At 38.1% G+C, this 19,765-nt stretch overlaps 1 protein-coding gene across 2 annotated transcripts in view; it reads right to left on the bottom strand.

Annotated features, from left to right (window-relative positions):
• CSRNP3 (cysteine and serine rich nuclear protein 3) overlaps positions 1-16,962 on the bottom strand; it is a 171,500-nt gene extending 154,538 nt beyond the window's left edge. For both annotated transcript variants that reach the window (XM_081142803.1, XM_081142804.1), the window contains exons 1-2: positions 16,894-16,962; positions 2,389-2,559 (exon numbers count right to left, since the gene is read on the bottom strand). The gene's annotated coding sequence lies outside the window, so the exon portion shown is untranslated. The remainder of the gene's footprint in view (positions 1-2,388; positions 2,560-16,893) is intronic.
• Between the last annotated feature and the right edge of the window lie 2,803 nt (positions 16,963-19,765).

Raw genomic sequence — 19,765 nt, forward strand, 5'->3', positions numbered from 1 at the left:
GTTGTTCAATAATGCCCATCTCCATTTCCTTACAGAGAAGTATCAGAAAATGGTTTTCTCAAAACCCTGAAAATTCACAGTGTACATTAACAACAGTCATGGAAAGAGCTAATCAAACTTCTCAACTGTTTTCTTTGCTAGCCTGACTTTTCCTCTGTGCACAGTAGGTGTCTCCTCCTCCAGACTCTGATAATGGTGATAAACCAAAAAAGTTATGACCAGATATCAAATAGTTTATTTTATCAAAATAAAACCTCTCTTCACTCCAACTTTTGCACTTCCAGGAAACTGTTCAGGCGCTTATTACAAGCACCTGACCTATACTTTTTTAAACCACCACTTTCATCTGCAAAGAATCTTGAGCCACAATTGTAAGACCTGATGGTGTTTAAATGAACATTACAGCTACTTTGTGAACTCACAGCTATAGAAATCAATAGGCATCTTGCATAGAGAAGTCTTGCAATTGATTTTTCCAGGAGAGTCAATTTGTAACTTTAGGAGAGGCATAGACTTGCCAGAGGTTAAAAAAAAAAAAAATCATAGGTATGTGGAAAATGCTGCGCTGCATTAGATGAGGTGGTGTCTCAAAGAAGTAGGGTCTAGAACAATAATGTTTTTCAAAAGTGACTAAAAGGAAATACTTGGAAAATACTAGACAGCTCCTGCAATGTTCCTGGGCTTGGAGAAGGGAGCTTTTCAAGGTACACAGAAAATGCATTTAATGGAGTGTTCCGTATGATCTTGATTTAAACGTATACTGTTGCTTTTCTAAGGATAAAAACAGCCAGTGGACTTGTTCTCTCCAGTTTTTAAAAATTGTCTGAAAGTATAGAAATAATCACCACCGCTACCATAAATAAAAGTAACTGTGAGGTGATGAATGTGGTCATTATTTCATAATGCATGTGTATATCAAAACATCATGTTGAACACCTTAAATATGTATAACTTTTATTTGTCAATAAAAGTGTAAACAAAGAGAATTGCCGAAAATTAATTTATTCACTCGATAAAGAAGTCTAGGCATCATTCAATGCTCAGTGCTCTTCTAAGCACCCAGGTGACAGCAAGGTGTGTGCCCCCTGCAAGGCTACAGTCACTTAGAGGAAGGAGCCAAAAGGCTACAGACACATCTCAAACAAAACTTACGCCCTCCCGCAAACATCACTGACTGAAAATAGCCTTTTTATGTAGCTAGAGAATCTTGTTCTCAAAACAGCTATTATTTTCTCCCTTCTCCCAAGTGTTCCTTTATCTCCTTATTTTTTATACTTTCTATAAGTTCATAAAAAATAAGTTCTACATTAGTCAAAAGATAAATAATACAAATTACACCTGTTTGTATTCTTAATCTGTCTAGGAGCAATGAGGGAGAGCCCATGAATGCTGGGCGATCTTTCGAATCTACTGGGGGGAAGAAGAGGGTTGAAAATGGGGATGAATAGAGACACACTGTATAAACTTTAGTGTCAATTTTAAAAGTTTGCTTTGATGAGTTAAAAAACCCCAAACACAAATGTGCCAGAAAAATAATGCTAAGAAAAAACAACTATGACGCGGGGGGTGGGGAAAAAACACAGCTTCAAAAGGAAGTTTATACCCATCATCCTATGCGGGCGATGTTATGGGGCTTTCATTAACCTTGTTTAGTTTTGCTTTGCATGATGTTAACTCTTCTAAAGTTGATTTGGAGACCCCCCTTCCCTTAATGACTGGGGATGAATGGATACGGAGATGTTGGAAAAGATTCGCCTTTTTCAAAATCTTCATATGTAGGATACAGTTTGAAATGGCTAGAATTTTAAGTCAGAATATTTCACATTAAGCTAAATTATGTTCACATTAACTGCTTAGGGGAAGTATACACACATAGAAAGCTGCACGTACTGTAGAGCATCAGCCTGGCCTTGAGTCTGAGGTTCACCAGTATCCAAACATCTATAGAATCTCAGGGATTTCAAGGCTTTAATTTCAGTGCAGCATTTTTTTAAAAACCACACAAAACACACAAACATCTCTCGTGCTCAGTACTGCAAGAATTCCACAGCTCATTAACCAGTATTAGAAGTTCAAAAGATCTCAATTGATTAGGTTTCCAAAAGATGGATCTATTTCAGGAAGCTGAAGACACATATGAAATCATTTTCTATTGCTATCTGGTTACCTTCGATTGAACTCATTTCTGCCTCTCATACTCACTCCATAGAGATGAACAGAAGTATAGTACTGAGAATTAACCAAGATGACATCATGTTTTGCAAATAAGTTTGGTATGATGAAAAACTCTGGAGCAGATAAGAGCCAGTGGATAAATACATAAACTTCAAGAATCGACCATACACCACAGTTTAGAGTACAACCTGAAATACAGCTTCAGATACTCACCGGTGAAATGATTAGAAGTGGATGGACTGATACTATCAACACTGTCAGCACTGTCACAGCGAAAAACTTCATCATCTGATTCCTGCACAGAGGAACAGGGCGAGGAGCTGTCAATTTCTTCACACTTCCCCCTTAAAATTCCACTCATAACTGCAGCACTGTCACATGTACCTGTAACAGGAACAGGACAACAGGGCATGGAAATATCTGACCACTGATTCACAATCAAGGTTTCCAAATTGTTTGGGGGGGGCTGTGATTATTTTTTATTGAACTTGTTGAGGTAACATTGGTTAATAAATTATATAGGTTTCAAGTGTGCAGTTCTACAACAGGTCATTTGTATATTATATTGTGTCTTTACCACCCCAAGTCAAGTCTCCTTCCATCACCATTTATCCCCCCTTGACCTTCTTCCCCCTGACAATCACCACACTGTTGTCTGGCCCATGAGTTTTTCTTTTGGGGCTGTGATTTTTTGAACTACATCTACCACATTATCACATCCATGTGGAAATGATCCTTTCCATAACGTTCGAAAGTACTGAAAACAACTCTACCCTGATTGTTATCTGTATCCTCATCTGACAACAATATTTTATGAGAAAAAGTCAAAATTAGAAATACGGAATCAGAGAGCTACATAAGGAAATATGTTTCAGTGCTTTCAAACGTCAAAACAGGAGTCAAATACATTTATTTGATTTGTTCTCGTAAACTGTGTACTGTCTTTGACGGAGCCAGAGTTCAGAACAAAACAGATCACTCACTTGCATGCTCTCATACCCACAGCATACTGATTAGGGCATGTCTATCTTGCTTGGAATTTCTTTTTTCTCAGGTACAAAGGCATCTACTTTTCTGGGCCTCTTTGTCCATCAAAAATCAAATTGGTTGTTAGGAATGGCTATACCTGCAGAATTTAGATGCCTTATCACGTTTCCAGCAGAGCTACAGGGAATACTTGAGTCCTATGCCAAGGAGGCTGGCTCAATACATTTTATATAGGATAAATCCAGTCCCTAAATCTTTTACTGGGTAAAATATTCATTTAAGTCTCTTCACTCTCTGTATCAACACAGTCAGTGAAAGCCAATTAGAGGTAGCCTGATGCATTTAAAAAAAAATTGTTAATGTCAATTTAGATGAGTCATTAAACCCCTGAGAGTAATAATTTCTTCATAGCTACAGAGTAATTGTTAAGGTGATCAGAAGTTACAAACACAAATTCCTACAAATGCAGGTAACCTCAATGAATAAAGAGGATCAGATGTAATAAAACCATGCAGTCATCTTAGTTTTATCTTTCATATACTGTTATTTGTAACAAAGGTCTAAAGAACTACTTCTCTACCCTAAGGGAAATGATAGCACAGGCACAATAAAGAACGGCCTCACAACCAAGGAGACGGTTGTAGTAGTGTGAACCGTAGTGAACAAGAGATGATGCCTAGACCAAAGGGAGAACCTGCTGCTCAAGTCCCGGTCATTTCAGCTCCGTGCTTTCCCAATTTAATCTACTCTAAAATCTGACCAATGCCCCATTCACATTCAAAAACAGTCTTTACATCGTTAGGTTGCGCATTCACCATCTTCCTTTCCCTTATTAATTTTGTTTATAAAATTAAAGGAGCAATTTTTAGATTACATTATATATTTTTCTTTTTTATTGAATTCATTGGGGTGACACTGGTTAATAGTTATATAGGTTTCAGGCATACAGTTCTATAATACATCATCTGTATATTATATTGTGTGTTCACCACCCAAGTCAAGTCTCCTTCCATCACCATTTATACTCCCTATTCCCTCTTCTACCGCCCCCACCTCCCTTTCCCTCTGGTAATCACTGTATTGTCTGTATCGATGAAGTTTTTTTTTCTTTTCTCTTTTTAAATATGTTTTCATTGATTTCAGAGAGAGGAAGGGAGAGGGAAAGAGAGATAGAAACACCAATGAGGAGAAACATCAATGATTGATCGGCTGCCTCCTGCACAAGAGATCGAGCCCGCAACCTGGGCATGTGCTCTGACTGGGAATCGAACCATGATCTCCTGGTTCATGGGTCGACACTCGACCACTCAGCCACGCTGTCCGGGCTGTGTTGTTTTTTTCTTAATCCCTTCACCTTTTCCACCCAGCCCCGCCACACCCCTCCCCTCTGACAGCTGTGAGTCTGTTCTATATAAAGCCCAACTTGGACTGGCTCTACAACATAGACAAAGAATGGTTCAGATCTGTGACTTGGAAGGGGCAACAGACTAAGGTTCTAAAACATTCTTTTAGCCCAGTACAACACCTGGAACTCCTCTGCTAAAGATACATCAGCTTGGGGGGCAAACTTATTTTACAAAAGATACCCGCACAATATATGCTAGCAAGGACAGGTGACAACTTAAGCCATCAAATTTCATGGCAGTCCTGTCTATGTCTTTCTGGTGACTTACTTTAAAAAGCAGCAGCAACCTTGGGAGCGGCCACTGTTTTTATGCCCCTCACTGACCTCATCATCTCCTTCAATAGGAAGGAGCTACGTTTCCTTGGGACATATTTGTTCCAGGTCCTTCTGCTGCCTGGCTTCCTCTGCTTCTGTACTTTCTGCTTTCTCATACCCCCAACTGGCATATGGCTTTGGCCTCTGACAGACTTGCTTCTACCTCAATGTATTCTGAAAGTCTCAACTCTGAACACCAACTGACTGGTTCTTTCAGTCTATCTCAGTTCAGATTGCTGAACAAAGGAATCCAAATACTGGCATAATCCAAATACTATGCCATTCAATAGAAAAAAAGATTTGTTTATCTCCTGCCCTTTGTTTAGGAGCCATTTATTATTTATTCAGTAAACATCTATTGAGCTTTCATCATGTACCAGTGACTATTTTGGATGTTGGAGAATAAAGTAACAACACAGAAAACCCCCCACAAAAAACCTTTCTCTAATGGCGCTTACATACTGGGTATTGTTGGGTGAAGGGGTAAACAAATAATAAATAGGTAAGTAAATTAAACACATAACATGCCATATGTAGATCAATGCCGTGGAGAAAAATAAGTAATTAAGTGGTATAGTGAGTACAATTTTGGCTGATAAAGAACATTCCACTTTTAATTAATTAATGAGCTAACGTCGCAGTGAGAAAGTAGCATAAAGGCATGGAGAGGGTGAGGGAGCTGGCAATTTTGACATCTGGGAGAAAAGCCATCCTGGCCAAAGCAATGGTGTGTACCAAGGCCCTGGGCTGGGCACAGTAGGCAATGAGGCTAGACAGGCACTGGGGGCTATATTGTGGAGAGCTTGCGACGGCTTTGGCTATTACTCTAGGTGAGATGGAGGCCACGATAGGGCTTAAGTAGCAGAGTTACAGACCTGGTTTATATTGTAAAAGGACCACTCATTAGCCTGTCATTTCATAAGAAAACAGAGGGCCTATGGTAAAGGGAAAGGTAGACTTGACAGGAGAAGGAAAAGGATTCATAATTAGGAAAGATACTTAGAACTTAGTGACTTAGATGAGCAGTTGAAGTCAGAAAACCTGATGAGTCAGAGGCTGGAGAGGTCACTCGTTTCTTTTGAGGAGAAAGAAGTTAGAAGGGGAGGGAAGGTCAAAGTACTTCCCAAAACAATGTAGTTACTTAATTTTACATAGAACCACCTCTTTCCCCAGACTTATCCATTATTTTATGATGGTGAAGGTCACCTTATAAGCTAGGCTTCAAATAGGACCAGTTCAGATACATTGTACCTCTCTGTGATGCTGGTTTGGCAAATAAAATTAACAATGAAAAAGTAAGTTTTCCTTTATCATGTTAAAGGAATAGTTTTTAAATTTGGTAGATAAGAAGGAATATATGGATGGAGACCACTATCAAGGACTTATTTGTGGGAAAATGGAGGCAAAGAGTTAATAACTATTTTACCCACCATCCCCTTAAAGTTTCTTATTCAAGGGTTTTTAATAAGTCAAAGACACAACCACTACCTGCTACTGCTGGGATTACAGGACCCTGGCTCTGGGTTGACCCTGTTTGAAAGCCAGATAGTTTCCAACTTAAAAAAGTCACTTGGTGACCTAGTGTGACCATTATTTGGTTGAAAAGACTCTTATTTTTAACTGACTTAAGAACATTTTAGAAGAACTGCTTATAAAGACAGAGCTATTGATAGATTTTTAAAAATGTTGATATGCCTTAAGTTTATTACTTATAGGAAACTATTCAGAAATTCTTTCTTAACTGTTATGAAATCCATGTAAATACTTTGTGTGTGAATTTGCTCTCATTTATGCTTTTAGTCTCTGGTGGCCTTGAAGAATCTTGCACTAAGTCATTAGAGAGAGATCGAACTGTAGAATTAGATATCTGAGTAAACACAAAGACAGGGTAGAAAAAAAAATCCCAAAGCATAACAGACACTTGTGGGAAGAGAGAGACTCATCCTCCTTTGTGTTTGCCAATCTGATTCCACTCTACTATACTCTGGTTGTAGTACTAAAATTGTGATGTTACAATTATTTCCATGGCAACAGACAGTGAGATCATGCAGGAGAAGTGAAATTGAGAGAGATTAAGAGGCTACCCCTATTCAGATGTTTGCAGTGATAGCTGGGAAGGAAGAGCGACAGAGGGAGAAAACGGTTACTACAAATGTCCTTGATTGAGACTGTCCCATCCATGTATCAAGTGAAATCAATCCTAAGCACCCTATAACACAGATTGTTGTTTTGAGAGTACATGGCTGGAAGAAATTGTTAGCAAACAGAGGAAAATACATATGACTTATTTACATTTTCTGGCATCTAAGACTGCAATATCTGTTGTGCATTTGTTAGAAATCAATGTTTTAGAATTCTATTTCAGGATGCCTTAACAGGGTTCTGTGTTTTCCAGGTCCTCCCCTCACCCTCAAAGTAGTGGGTCCTTAGATTTTCTTAATCTATCTAATGAGAATGCTGTATTATTACTAATCCTATATCCAATAATTTCTTTTGAGATGTATATAAAATAATACTGCTCCTAACATGAAGAGTGAGTTACCCATGGGTGTGGGTTGATTACTAGATGTTAATAAATAAAAATTAGAACAAGACTGGGGACAGATGGTTGAAGCTAGAGATGGTTACAGAATAAAGGTGAATAAAAGTGAAAGTAGACTGATGGTCCTGGGGATTTGGAGGGGAAAATAGGACATGGGGGAGAGTCAGAGAGAGAGATGAAGGGAAATCCCCAAAGTAAAAATGGACAATTTGGTGACTTGAGAGATCTGGCATTGATTTTTGACAAGAATTATGTCACAGAAGAGTAAAACGTAGAAGAAATTAGCCTGGGTTATAGTATCTATGAAAAAATGCTACTTCCAAAGATTAGGGAACTTGATACATCTTCCTTTGTGTTGAGAGGAAAATGGGAAGAATTGCCTTAATATGAATTTGTGTTGATATCTGGATCCCCCAATTAAAAACACATCCATTAATTTGAAATTTAAGACCTGAGAGGCTGGAGCTAGAAAAAGCTTAGGAGAAAAAAGCAATCTGCACTGTTACCATTCATTTGCCTTTGGGTATAGGAAAGCGGTGATGCATAATGCCGTAAGACTGAGACTAAGCTAATCATTATAATTTCTTAGGGAGCTTTAAAAAAAATAGTGAGAGTCCCACAAACCACAAGGAATCACTGGAATGTTGAAGAGGGTGAAGCCAGTTGCTTGAAAACCTGGTTTTACCATTTCTTAAATAGTTCTTCAGCAAGTTAATTAATTTCTGAGCCAAAGTTTTCTCACCTGTAAAATGGAATTAATAGTAGCTGTTTTATAGTGTTAGATATATGCACTATAGGTGCTTTCCTAATAATTGTTAACTTCTACATTCTCCATTGGTACCTAGTGTGTACTCCAGATACCTTGCATTATAGCAAAAACAAAACAAAACAGTTCTCCAAAATCTTGGCTGAGAGTGTAATTTAGCCAGTTTAGTATATAGGAGGGCTATGAATTAGGAGTAAGCAACCAGATCACGCCATTTGCACTTTGAGGCATTGAATGGATGGCGACTGCACAGAAAACTAGGGGAGATGAAACAAGGTCTTCTTCTGAGGATGCCCTTGTTGAATGGGTATGACCAGACAGACAGAGTCAGGGTGACCTTGTTAAGTGACCCTGTCTTGCTAAAAGCCCACTTCAAATTCCATGTGGATGCTGGGGCTCCCCAAGAAGTCTCTAGAAGCCTAGTCTTACCTACAGCAATCTGAGAAGACGTGTCAGGGTGTGTGCCTTCTCTTGTCAAGTGACAGCGTCTTGCCAAAAGGTCACTTCACAGTACGGGAAGAAGTGTGAATTGATTAACACTGTATATGCAATTTTGTAACCTATAATTTTTCTACTTATAACAGTATGTTCCCTTCTCATTAAATAATTTTCAGAACCATATGTTTTTCTTCTATTTGATTTTTATTTTTGTTCTTAAGGCTACATAGCATTTCATTGAATAGCCATTCCATAATATCAACTAAAACTCTAAAGAGGATGTGTGATTTTTTAAGTATTTATTATTATAAGTCACCATATAATTAACATTTTTTCATGTGTATTTGTGTATATCTCTGATTATATCTTTAAGATGAATTCTTAGAAGTGGAATTACTAGGATTTCAATACACATTGCCAATTACCTGGCAGGAATGGTCTGCCAATTTACATATTTAATGGTGCCTTGGGATATCACTTTATCATATATTACCATTACTGTGACATTGCTATTTTTAAAAATTTCTGTGAATTTTTCAGATACTCATTTAAGAGCTAACACACATATAGTACATACTATGTGCCAGGCACTTTCTAGCATTTTACATGTGTGTTAGTCTGGATTCTAAGGTAGAATACAAGATTCCCCACTCTCTAGTGTGCAGGTGTTTTATAATCCCAGGATTACACATATGGTAAGATATTACTCCTGTGATTATGTACACCTTATATGGCAAAGGGAATTTTCATACGTAATTAAGGTCCCAAATCAATGACTTGGCAGATTATCCAGGTGGGGCTGACCTAATCATACGAACACTTTAAATCTAGGGGTCAGATATTAAGAGTGGGTAGGATTCAATGCAAGAGAGACTCTGTGGCTCACTCTGAAGACGGAAGGGGCCATATGAAAAGAAATGTGTGTGTTCTCTAGAAGCTGAGCAGGGCTCCAGTTACAGCAAGGAGGAAACAGGGGCCTTAGTTCTATGACCACAATAACTAAATTTTGTTACCAAGAGCTTGGAAATAGATTTTCCCCAGAGTGACCCTGATTTCACCCTTATGAAACTCTGAGCAAAGAATTGAGCCACACTGTGCAGGACTTCTGACCTACAGCACTGTACACTAAGAAGTGGGCATTGTTTTAAGTTGCTAAGTTTGTGGCAATTTGTTACACAGCAATAGGAAACTAATACAACATATATTAATTCATTTAATTTTCATCATGCTCATATGAGGTAAGCATTATTATTAATATTATTTTCAATTAAAACTGAAGCACAGAGAAGTTAGCTAATGAGGCCAAGGCCATAGAGCTAGTAACTACAGACAGCATTCGAATCCAGGCATTTGGGCATTTGATCAGCATACTTTCAATCATCACACTCTTCCTTGATTCTGGATGATACTTCACTTCTAGAATTGTCTTCACAATTCTAATATCTCATACAATGCTAACTTAACCAGTAGATGTCCAATGATTTAATCACAGAAATATGGAAAACAGAAACACTAGCGAATATAGAATTTTTGTTGTGTTTTTTTTTTTTTGTAGTTCCCTACTGAGAAACAACATTTAGGAAGCTATTAAAAACCCTCAAGATTATTTTGCTCCTCCCATTCTTGGCTTATAACCAAAAAGAATGACTAGTGACAACAACTAAAATGGCACGCCATTCCTATGTCCCAAATTCTGTGGTAAAAAATGTACCACATAGACCTATCAATCTTTACAATATCACAAGGTTAAATAGCTGAATTTTACAGAAAGGGAAACTGGCTCAGATAGTTTAAATAACTTGTCCAAATTTACCCAGGCAGTAAGATGCCATGTCTGGAGCTGAATTACAGTCTGTATGATTGCAAAGTCCATTACACATGCCATCAATCATCACGCTGCACTACCTAAAGAACTAATAGGTAAGCCAAGTTACAAGACCCCATTAGCTCAGGGAAAGCATTTTTAGAAACAGGCATGCTGACTAGGTGACTGAACCATCCATTTAAGGGATATAAAAGTACACCGCAGTACAGTTTCCATATAAATGAACTGAACACAGTTACGGTGCATCAGCGACCGCTCTTTCTCTTCAGACTCCCAGATATCACATCAGGGCATAACATTCACTTTTATTTTATTACTATTACTTTTTGGTCAGTTCTACCTGGCGGTGGTAAACACCTCCTTCACTCCCACATTATTTGCTTACCTTTACCTTCTGACATATTAAACTCCAGTAAAATAGCTATACTAACTCTCAGTATGCACCCTTGGCTTCTGTGTACCTGATTCAGCATTGTCCCTGGCCAGGCTTTACAGCGTGGAATTGTTCACAGAACACAATATAAATGGCAGAAGACCAGACGAACAACCTTGCTGAACAATTTTAACTTTAATCAAATGTTGTAGGGATTTGCTGAATAAGAGTATATATATGTATGAGGGCAGTCAGAGGTTGGTAAACTACAAATTACTATATTTTCTTACACTAACACTATTTAACATTTACAGTATAAGTTAATATAAAATTATCATTAATTTAGAATTAATCCATGGATGTACTATATGATGCCCCGTGTGTATGTGTATATCAGGAACAGAAGAGCGGAATTACGAAACAGCACAGCGCGGAGAGCCACAAAATAGGCAATGCCTACAGATAAAATTCCCTGTTCAAGTAGGAGAGCTCAAATGGAGTTCACACAATAAAAAGTCTGCAATACAAAATTTTACACGGCTTAATGACATTTATGTGACATGGAAGTTGTCACTTTGAAGAGCATTAACAGAGAAGCACATGAAAGGAAGGGACTGTCTTAGAATGTAATGAGCGTCTGCCATTGGCAGGATACAAGAAAGGGCCAGATGACAGTCTGACAAGATTATCCACTTATTTATTCAGTCAGCAAAACAATTCGGGGGCACATAATATGTATCAGGCATTATATTAGGTGCTGGTGATGCAGAGAAAAAGAAACCCCTTAGTGCTGAGAATTAAAATTGAGATAGTTGGATAAAGTGACCACACAAAAGAGCCAAGGGAGGGAGCAGAGAACAGCCTTAGGCGGCCCGAGGCCGCCTTCGTTGGCCCTGCCCACAGGATGTGTGAAGACCTCTGAACAGACAAGCTTAGAGCGGGGTCCTCAAGCTCACAGCTACCCATTGGACGCTCAGTCCTAGGGGACACCAGTGACCAGCAGGAGAGAGTCCACTCATGGCCCTTTACTGATTCAGATATCGTAGTGGCCAAATAATATAAAATTTTAAGTATGAGTTTTATGAGTTACAAGAGAGGAATTTTGAGAAAGCAAAGCAAGAATTTCTTTTGATAACTTTCGAAAGCCTTTCCCACTATCCTTCGGCTTTAATATTCTGACAGCATTACAACCAGTATTACCTGGTAAGGATGGATGACAAATATTGATTTTCCGTGGCCAGCCTAAGTGGGATAGAAAAGAAATGAAAATCTGTGTAAATAGATTCAGGAGTCTTGTTTAGGAAATTATTTGTGTCATTTATTAAATGTAATGTGATATATCCACAACATGACAACAACTAACTATATCAGCACTTACTAGAAAACAGAACTAAAATGTATCTTTGACATTGACAGAATAGTCACAAAAGTCAAGGGCACTGTGACAGTAAGCCAAAGTGACCACAGAATACCAAGGGCGGGTCTAAGGGGAGAGTTCTGTGCAGCTCGAAAATTCCTGTGCTGTTAGGCATCGGGAAACACCTGGCCAAGCCATGGTTTTTTACTTTTCAGAGTCCTCCAAAACTCTGCTTTTCTTTCTGCCAGTATTTAATGCATTATATCTAAATATTTAATACAAACACCAAACACATAGTGTTTGGCTGTTGTTATTTTGCCTAAACAAATGATCCAGTACCCCACCGAAAAATCCCTGTGGGACACTTACTCCCTGTGCCTCACTTTCTCCACAGGAAAATGAGCAATCCAGGAAGGAATTATATCTACAGACCTGTGCTTTTAGGGTAATGAAAGACTAATATATTCAAAGGGAATTCATAAAAATCAAATGAGCATTTGCTATATAACGTTATAGTCAATATTATTTAAAGATACAAAAATTTACATAAGAACTACTTTTCCCTGGCAGTAGTTGCTTTTGTTGAAAATAATATTGTTGCAAACGTGCACTTAAGTCAGGAGAAATATAGAAATGTGTTGTATGCACCACCCTTTGTTGTTGTGTTGAAAGATAATGTGTTAAGCTCTTGATCTAACTAATGTGCAAAGACTCTTCGGAAATAAATCACATGGCTACCATTTACCTTTTCAGCCAGTAGACTAAAAAATGAATGGCAAATTTGATCTCATGTCAACTGGTTTTCTTGCTAAAGTAGGATCCCTAGAATTAGTACTGACATTTATCAAGGTCATCAAATCTTGAACTAAACGCTTCAAAAGGTACATTGATCAAGCCTGTATTCTCAGAGTCTTCACACATTCAACACTTTTCAAGTCAAACTATTTAGTCTGTTATAACTGAGATCAAACCAATGGACAGAAATCCAATGACCTGTCAACTGATTTCAAGGAGATATGTGAAACATCCAAATGTGATCACTAGATTGATAATTAAATCCATTACTTGCTCCTTGATTTACAAAATGGTAATTAAGAGCAATAATGCTGCTTTGAACCCCCTTTCTACACTTATATAAGCTATATATTATACTATTAGGTATTAAATATGTACTAAGTCAAAAATAGCATCTGATCAATATTTTTCAGTTATGACCTACCATAGTACAATTGTGAATGTAATTTTTCGTTTGAATTATCTTAAGTATAGAGCATAATTTGAACATTGTGAAATCTGACCCAAGCTTTCTTACCTTAGTATAATTTCTATTTCTTTTAAGTCTCACCCTTCCATATCCGGCAATGTAGGGCTGTTTCCCAAACTAGCCTATTTTCAAGTTGTTTAGCTATGTTACGGAAGAAGCTATTAATAATTCATTTTCTTGAATACATTTTGTGAGACTTAAGAGACCCTTGTAAATTCACCTATGAATCTGGCAAGCTACTTCTAGCAAATAAAGGAGCATAAACCAGTAAAAAGACACTACGAACACACAGTATTTAAAAAATTATCTGCAGTAGAGAGTAAGACTATACAATGCATGATTTCCAGGAACTTGAAATATACTTGATAATTTTGATTGTGCCTGAAATAAGGATTCTTTGCTTAGGTTGCATAATCCATTTACTATTCTAATTTGTTGTTAGCATGCTCTTTAATGTCATCTGTGTTTATGCTGAAAGTGCTGCCACTGAAGTGTTTTGCTCCTGTTAATTGATAAAAATTAAATACTTCCCATTATACTATTTTTGAAATATAACATACTTACATACTAAATTCATTTAACTTTAAAAAATGTACTGGCTAAATACTAAACATATTAAAACATGGTTTAACCATGTGGTACTTTATTTGCTACATCGCTAACAGTAAATCAAAGAGACTAAGGTTAATATTACGAAAATAAAGTATTATGTCAAAAACAAGTGACAAAAGAGAAAATAAAGTTAGAAATCTCATCTAAATTTCAATAAAATAGGAAAAATGTAATAGTTTTATGATGATTTTCTTTTCTCACCAAATAACTGAGAGAGAAAATTATAACGAAAGTGTTTTAATTTAAGAAATTGCCTAGGGTAAAATATGATGATAGTTGTAATTTTTATTTCTTATAAAGAAAAATTACAGCCAAGCCAACATGGTTCAGCGGTTGAGCATCAAACTATGATCCAGGAGATTGTGGTTCGATTCTCAGACAGGGCACATGCCCGGTTTCGGGCTCAATCCCCAGCAGGGGATTTCAGGAGGCAGCCGATCAATGACTCTCACCATTGATGCTTCTGTTTCTCTTTCTCCCTCTCCCTTCCTCTCTCTGAAACCAATAAAAAATATATTTAAAAAAAAAGAAAATTTACATAAAATAAATTTTTATTTCCAAAATAGTAAAAGACTTTTAATAAAACAAAAAGTACATATATGATACAAATTTACAATAATTCCTATTAAGTTTCAAATATATTACCTTAATAACATAAAATGGTTTTTAGGTGATGTTTAATAATATTAAACCACTTTTAGGTTGTTGCAGTGTGTAATTTTTTATATATTAGATAGATTACAAAGGTAAAGAAATGACTACATTAATGAAACATGACCTGAAGTTAAAAAAATTCTCAATCTAATATGCCTCCACTCCAGCTCTCTCGCTCTCTCTCTCTTTCCTGTAGTCTCTGCAGTAAAAAACTACCATAGCTATCTCAGGGAGACAGCTCATGCAGGCGTCTGCCAGTGGATGATAGCAAATGCTGATTGAGAAAGGGTTTATCTACATTTCATCCAAAATATGTGAACCATTAAGGAAATTATAAAAAAGCAACAACAATACACTCTGGTTTTATTCAGAACCTTTCCCTTAGAGATTATTAAAAGGATGATATTTTTAGCCAAAGAAAGCAAAATGCATCTGCAGCAGCTGGTTTCCAAGGAAACAGAATAATTTAAAACCATGTGGAACTCTGCTCTCTAATTTTCATCAATTCCCCTTCATTCCTGGAGGTAGCTTTACTTGGAATTTATAATTTCCAAAAAATATAACTGCCTTGGCTTATTTTCTCTAACACATATCAGGCAATGAATATCTACCTAGTCTTATATGTCACCTTAAATTTCAACCTAGGGGCAGATTAATTTTTACCATCATTTTGTTTTAAAAGCCAAGATCAAAAGAATCAATAATGAGAAACATGGCAATATCTCAGTAGCATACAATAATTTTTGAAATCCAGAAATAGTTCAACATAAACCATGCAAGAATATTTGCATGGGTCAAAATGACACTTAAGCATGTAAACATATTACTCTCTATATTTAGTACATTTAGGAAATTTAAGATAGTTCTCCATTCATTTAGGTAATTCTTACCCAATATTCAGTAGTTTTTTCTCCCTCTCCCTCCTATTTTAAATTCTGCAAGAAATGTTATGTTTTTGTCCGCTGCTTAAAGACAAAACCCATCTCTCAAATTACAGAAAGGCAAAATAGGAACCCCTCCCCCAAAACTTAGAAATGATTTATTTTCATTTCTATTAGTTTGTGATTCATTCAAAAGAAGTACTTAAAAAACTATATGAACAAAGCAATTACATCATTGAAGGACTGTTATTTTGTTGTTATATTCAACAAGTATTAATTGCCAATGTGCCCATGCCAGTAATAATCTTTCTTAAAAGAAGCTCAGTTTTAAAAAGGTTACCCCACCTTATAGACCTATATTTATGAATTAAGAATAAAATAAAATGACTTGGAGTAAAATTTTTCAATGTCTTTACTGTGTGTCAGTCTATATATTTAGAACTCTTCTATTTTTCCTAAGTGGAAAAGAAATTTTTTTAAAAAAAGGCAACATTAACAGATATAAGCCACTGGTAAAGTAAAATCTTAACTTTTGAGCTTTAAAAAAAAAAAAATTGTCTAGAAATATTCCCAACAATATAAATGTTGTGATGAAATTCTTATCTAGGTATATTTGATTGATAAATGAAACTAGCAATGAAACTGGCCTATTAAGGTGCAGTTTTTGCGGCAATGTTTAATCTTCCACAAATAGGTTTCTGTGCTTTTAAAATGAAAACAGTGCCATGCATGCTGAACAAATATAGACAGTTGTACATGTATCATATAAGCTTACAATTTACTAAATAAAATGATGCAAGGACTCCATAGCATAAGATTTATCAAAAAAGAAGGTTAAAAGGGTTTCAATGCACATAAATCACTGGTCTACAACCAGCAAAAAATTATTTTCCTAAACCACCTACTGCAGTGTAAGCATCAGAAGACACCACATGAACGTGCACCCTGCAGATCTGGGGAAAGCTCCATTTTCCCAGGACCTGTGGAATTTACCGAGCTCTCCTTCGATTCCCAATAGCAGAAGCCGAGTAAAAGCCCAGAAGGCACGGGGCTCGTCGGATCGATTCATTTCGCCGCGGTCAGCCCCGCTCAGAAGCCCCGGGCTGAGACCCGCCCCTGGAGTCGCGCCCGCGCCGGTCCGCAGGGGAGAGGCACGGCGCGGGCCGGGCTTCCCGAGGCCGAGGACGACGGGCTCTCAGGGCCGCCGCCGAACGACTTTCACACCGTAAAACCGTCCCAGCGGGAGCTGAGAGCACCCTCCCCGGAATAAAAAGGCTTTTCCCCCGGGTCTGCCCTTACCTGCACGCACGGTCTCCGCGCCCCGCTCCGCCGGCTCCGACTGACGGCTTCCCCCTCGCCTGCCCTCGGCCGCCGCCAGCCAATGGCGGAGGCCGCGGCCCGGGGAGCCCCGCCCCCGCCCCGCCCCCAGCCCGCCCCGCTCGCATCCCCGCGGCCGGGCGAGGGGCCGGGCGTGGAGCCGGGGGCCGCGGGAGAGAGGAGGGCGAGGGGGCGCTTCGAGCACCGCGCCTACGGCGAAAACACCCGCCGGGACCTCGGCGGGACGCGCCGCCTGCTCTGGGTTAGGAAAAGCAGGGTCGACCGACGCCTCCCCGGCTGAAATCAAAGCAAAACACAGTAGAACCCAGGTAAACTGCCTCTTAATTCAGCTCCCACTGATTTTTCTCATTGCAAAAAAAGGACCCCCTCATTGTGCATGTTGATATGCAGAGGGACGGGGTTGAGGCTGAACCTCAGGATAATCTGATGCATATACAGGCCGCAAAGAGAGAAAATTAAAATGAGCCGAGACCCTGTGCGTTGATGTAGCATGCTATTTTGCATTTCAACCTGTGTTTGGCACTGTTTCCTTTTAAAAACAGCGTCAGAGCTTAATCAGTATGAAAAAGATATTTCATCCTGAATATGAGAATATCAAAATATTTCAAAGTTACGTGGTTTGTATTACTTCATTCAGATTTTTGAAATGTTGGCATCAACCTGCCTATGTAAATAATGGAGCTTGTTAAAGATTAAAAAAGAATCAGCACTTAGTTGCTGTGTCTCAAAGTGACTAATTAAACTCCAGTTTTATTCTAATAACCTTGGGCAAAATCATTTCACTTCTGAACTAAAAGGCATAACATCAAGTTAGAATTCTTTATAGCAACAAAGCAGATTCCTCCACCGCTTAAAGGGTGTTAGGTTGAGACTACTAAAGATTTCAAACTATCTGTATCCATATCATCTATATCTATATCACCTATATCTATATCATCTATATTTATCTCTATATCTCTATATATCTATATCTATTTTATCTATATCTATCTCTGTATCTGTATATCTATACCTATCTATATCTACATCTATGTCTATCTACACACTGTATTCTTAATATTAAAAATATAATACAAACCACGACTCTATGATAAAAGGTGTTATTAATGGAGACCACTGCTCATCAAGGTGGTCTGAAAACATTTTCTTGGGGAGATGTAAATTAAACAATGGATGTTATCTTTATCTTAGAGGTATGCACTGCCCACTTGAGATATTTATAGGCTTTGCAGTTCAATTTCTTAAATCAGTAATGTGGAAATAAGACCAAAGGGAAAACAAATGGCAAGAAAATGTTCTTTATTTCCAAGAGTAACTGTCATAAGGGCAAATATTGGTAGTCTAGAAATAACTGTATGAAAGGGTTTAGGGTTGTTAATCTTATAAGGAAGGGGGTGGCTGATAACTTGACCTGAAACTGACTGTACATAGAAGTACACCGATTTTACAGAGTGTGTGCTGTTGCTTGGAGCAACTTGGGAGGCTCTTCTTAAGATAAGGGGAAGGGCCCAGCTGGTGTGGCTCAGTGGTTGAGAATTGACCCATGAACCAGGGGATCATGGTTCAATTTCTGGGCTCAATCCCCAGTAGGGGGCCTGCAGAAGGCAGCTGGTCATGACTCTCATCACTGATGTTTCTATCTCCCTCCCCCTTACCCTTCCTCTCTCTGAAATCAATAAAATAAAATAAAAAGATAAGGGGAAGGTTAAACCATCCCTTATTTCCATCCCAAGCCCTCTGCCTTGGAAAATGTTTTTAAACGCCCTGTGGTCCTATAGCCAGGAATAGCTGAAAATGTCCTTAGGGCAGCATTTCTGAGAGTGGGTGTTGAGGGTCGTCTGCATCAGAATCATTTCTGGGAGGTGTGTGAAACATGCAGATCTGTGGGCCTTGCTCCCGACTTAAGGAATTAGCATTTGATGAGTTTATGAATCAGCACTGGGTGATTTAAATGCCAACTATGCTGTAGGTCAACGACTCAGTAGACAAGTGTTCCTTGGACACAAACACTAACCAGATTTATTCTGGTTTGATTATAGCACCATTATCTCAATTAGAGGAAGAAAAAGAGGTGGTGGGGGTGGAGAGAGATAAATTTAGTTGGGACCTTTGAATTTTTTGAATATCCAGATTGCAATATTACATAGTCAGGCGAAATCATGGATAGGTCTGGGGACTAGCTACAGTTCGGAAATTATCTATCGTATGGTTAAAGCAGATCTTCTTGTCTCCATGTTTCTCTCTCCCTCTTCCTCTCTAAAAAATCAATAAAAAACATATATATATATATATTTTTCTTTTAAATATATCTTTATTGATTTCAAAGAGAGGAAAGGAGAGGGAGAGAGACAGACAGAAACATCAATGATGAGAGAGTCATTGATCAAGCCCGCAACCGGGCATGTGCCCTGACCGGGAATCGAACCCTGATCGCCTGGATCCTAGGTCGATGCTCAACTGCTGAGCCACGCCTGGCTGGGCAATAAAAAACATATTTTTTTAAAAAAAGAGCAGAGGAAGTGATATGAAGAAAAGATACTTAAGAGGAACGGTTAGCAAGGAAGAGAGCCCCAAAAAAAGTGGTGTAGCAAAATCCAAAGGAGTAGAGAATTTCAAGAAAAAGCCCTGTCAAACGCTATGGCAAGTTTCTAGTGCCTGGCTATAGGAAGTGTAGCTGAAGTCAAGCTTCCCCTAGAGCTTTTATGATGTAGAATCTGGTGCCCTGTGCCGGCAAACTGAATCACAGTCTGCATTTTAACAACATCCATAAGTGAGTCTAATGCACATTTAAGTTTTATTTTTATATTGAAATATATTTGACATACAATATTGT

Source organism: Miniopterus schreibersii (assembly GCF_964146895.1).
Source record: "Miniopterus schreibersii genome assembly, chromosome: 7".
NCBI lineage: Eukaryota > Metazoa > Chordata > Mammalia > Chiroptera > Miniopteridae > Miniopterus > Miniopterus schreibersii.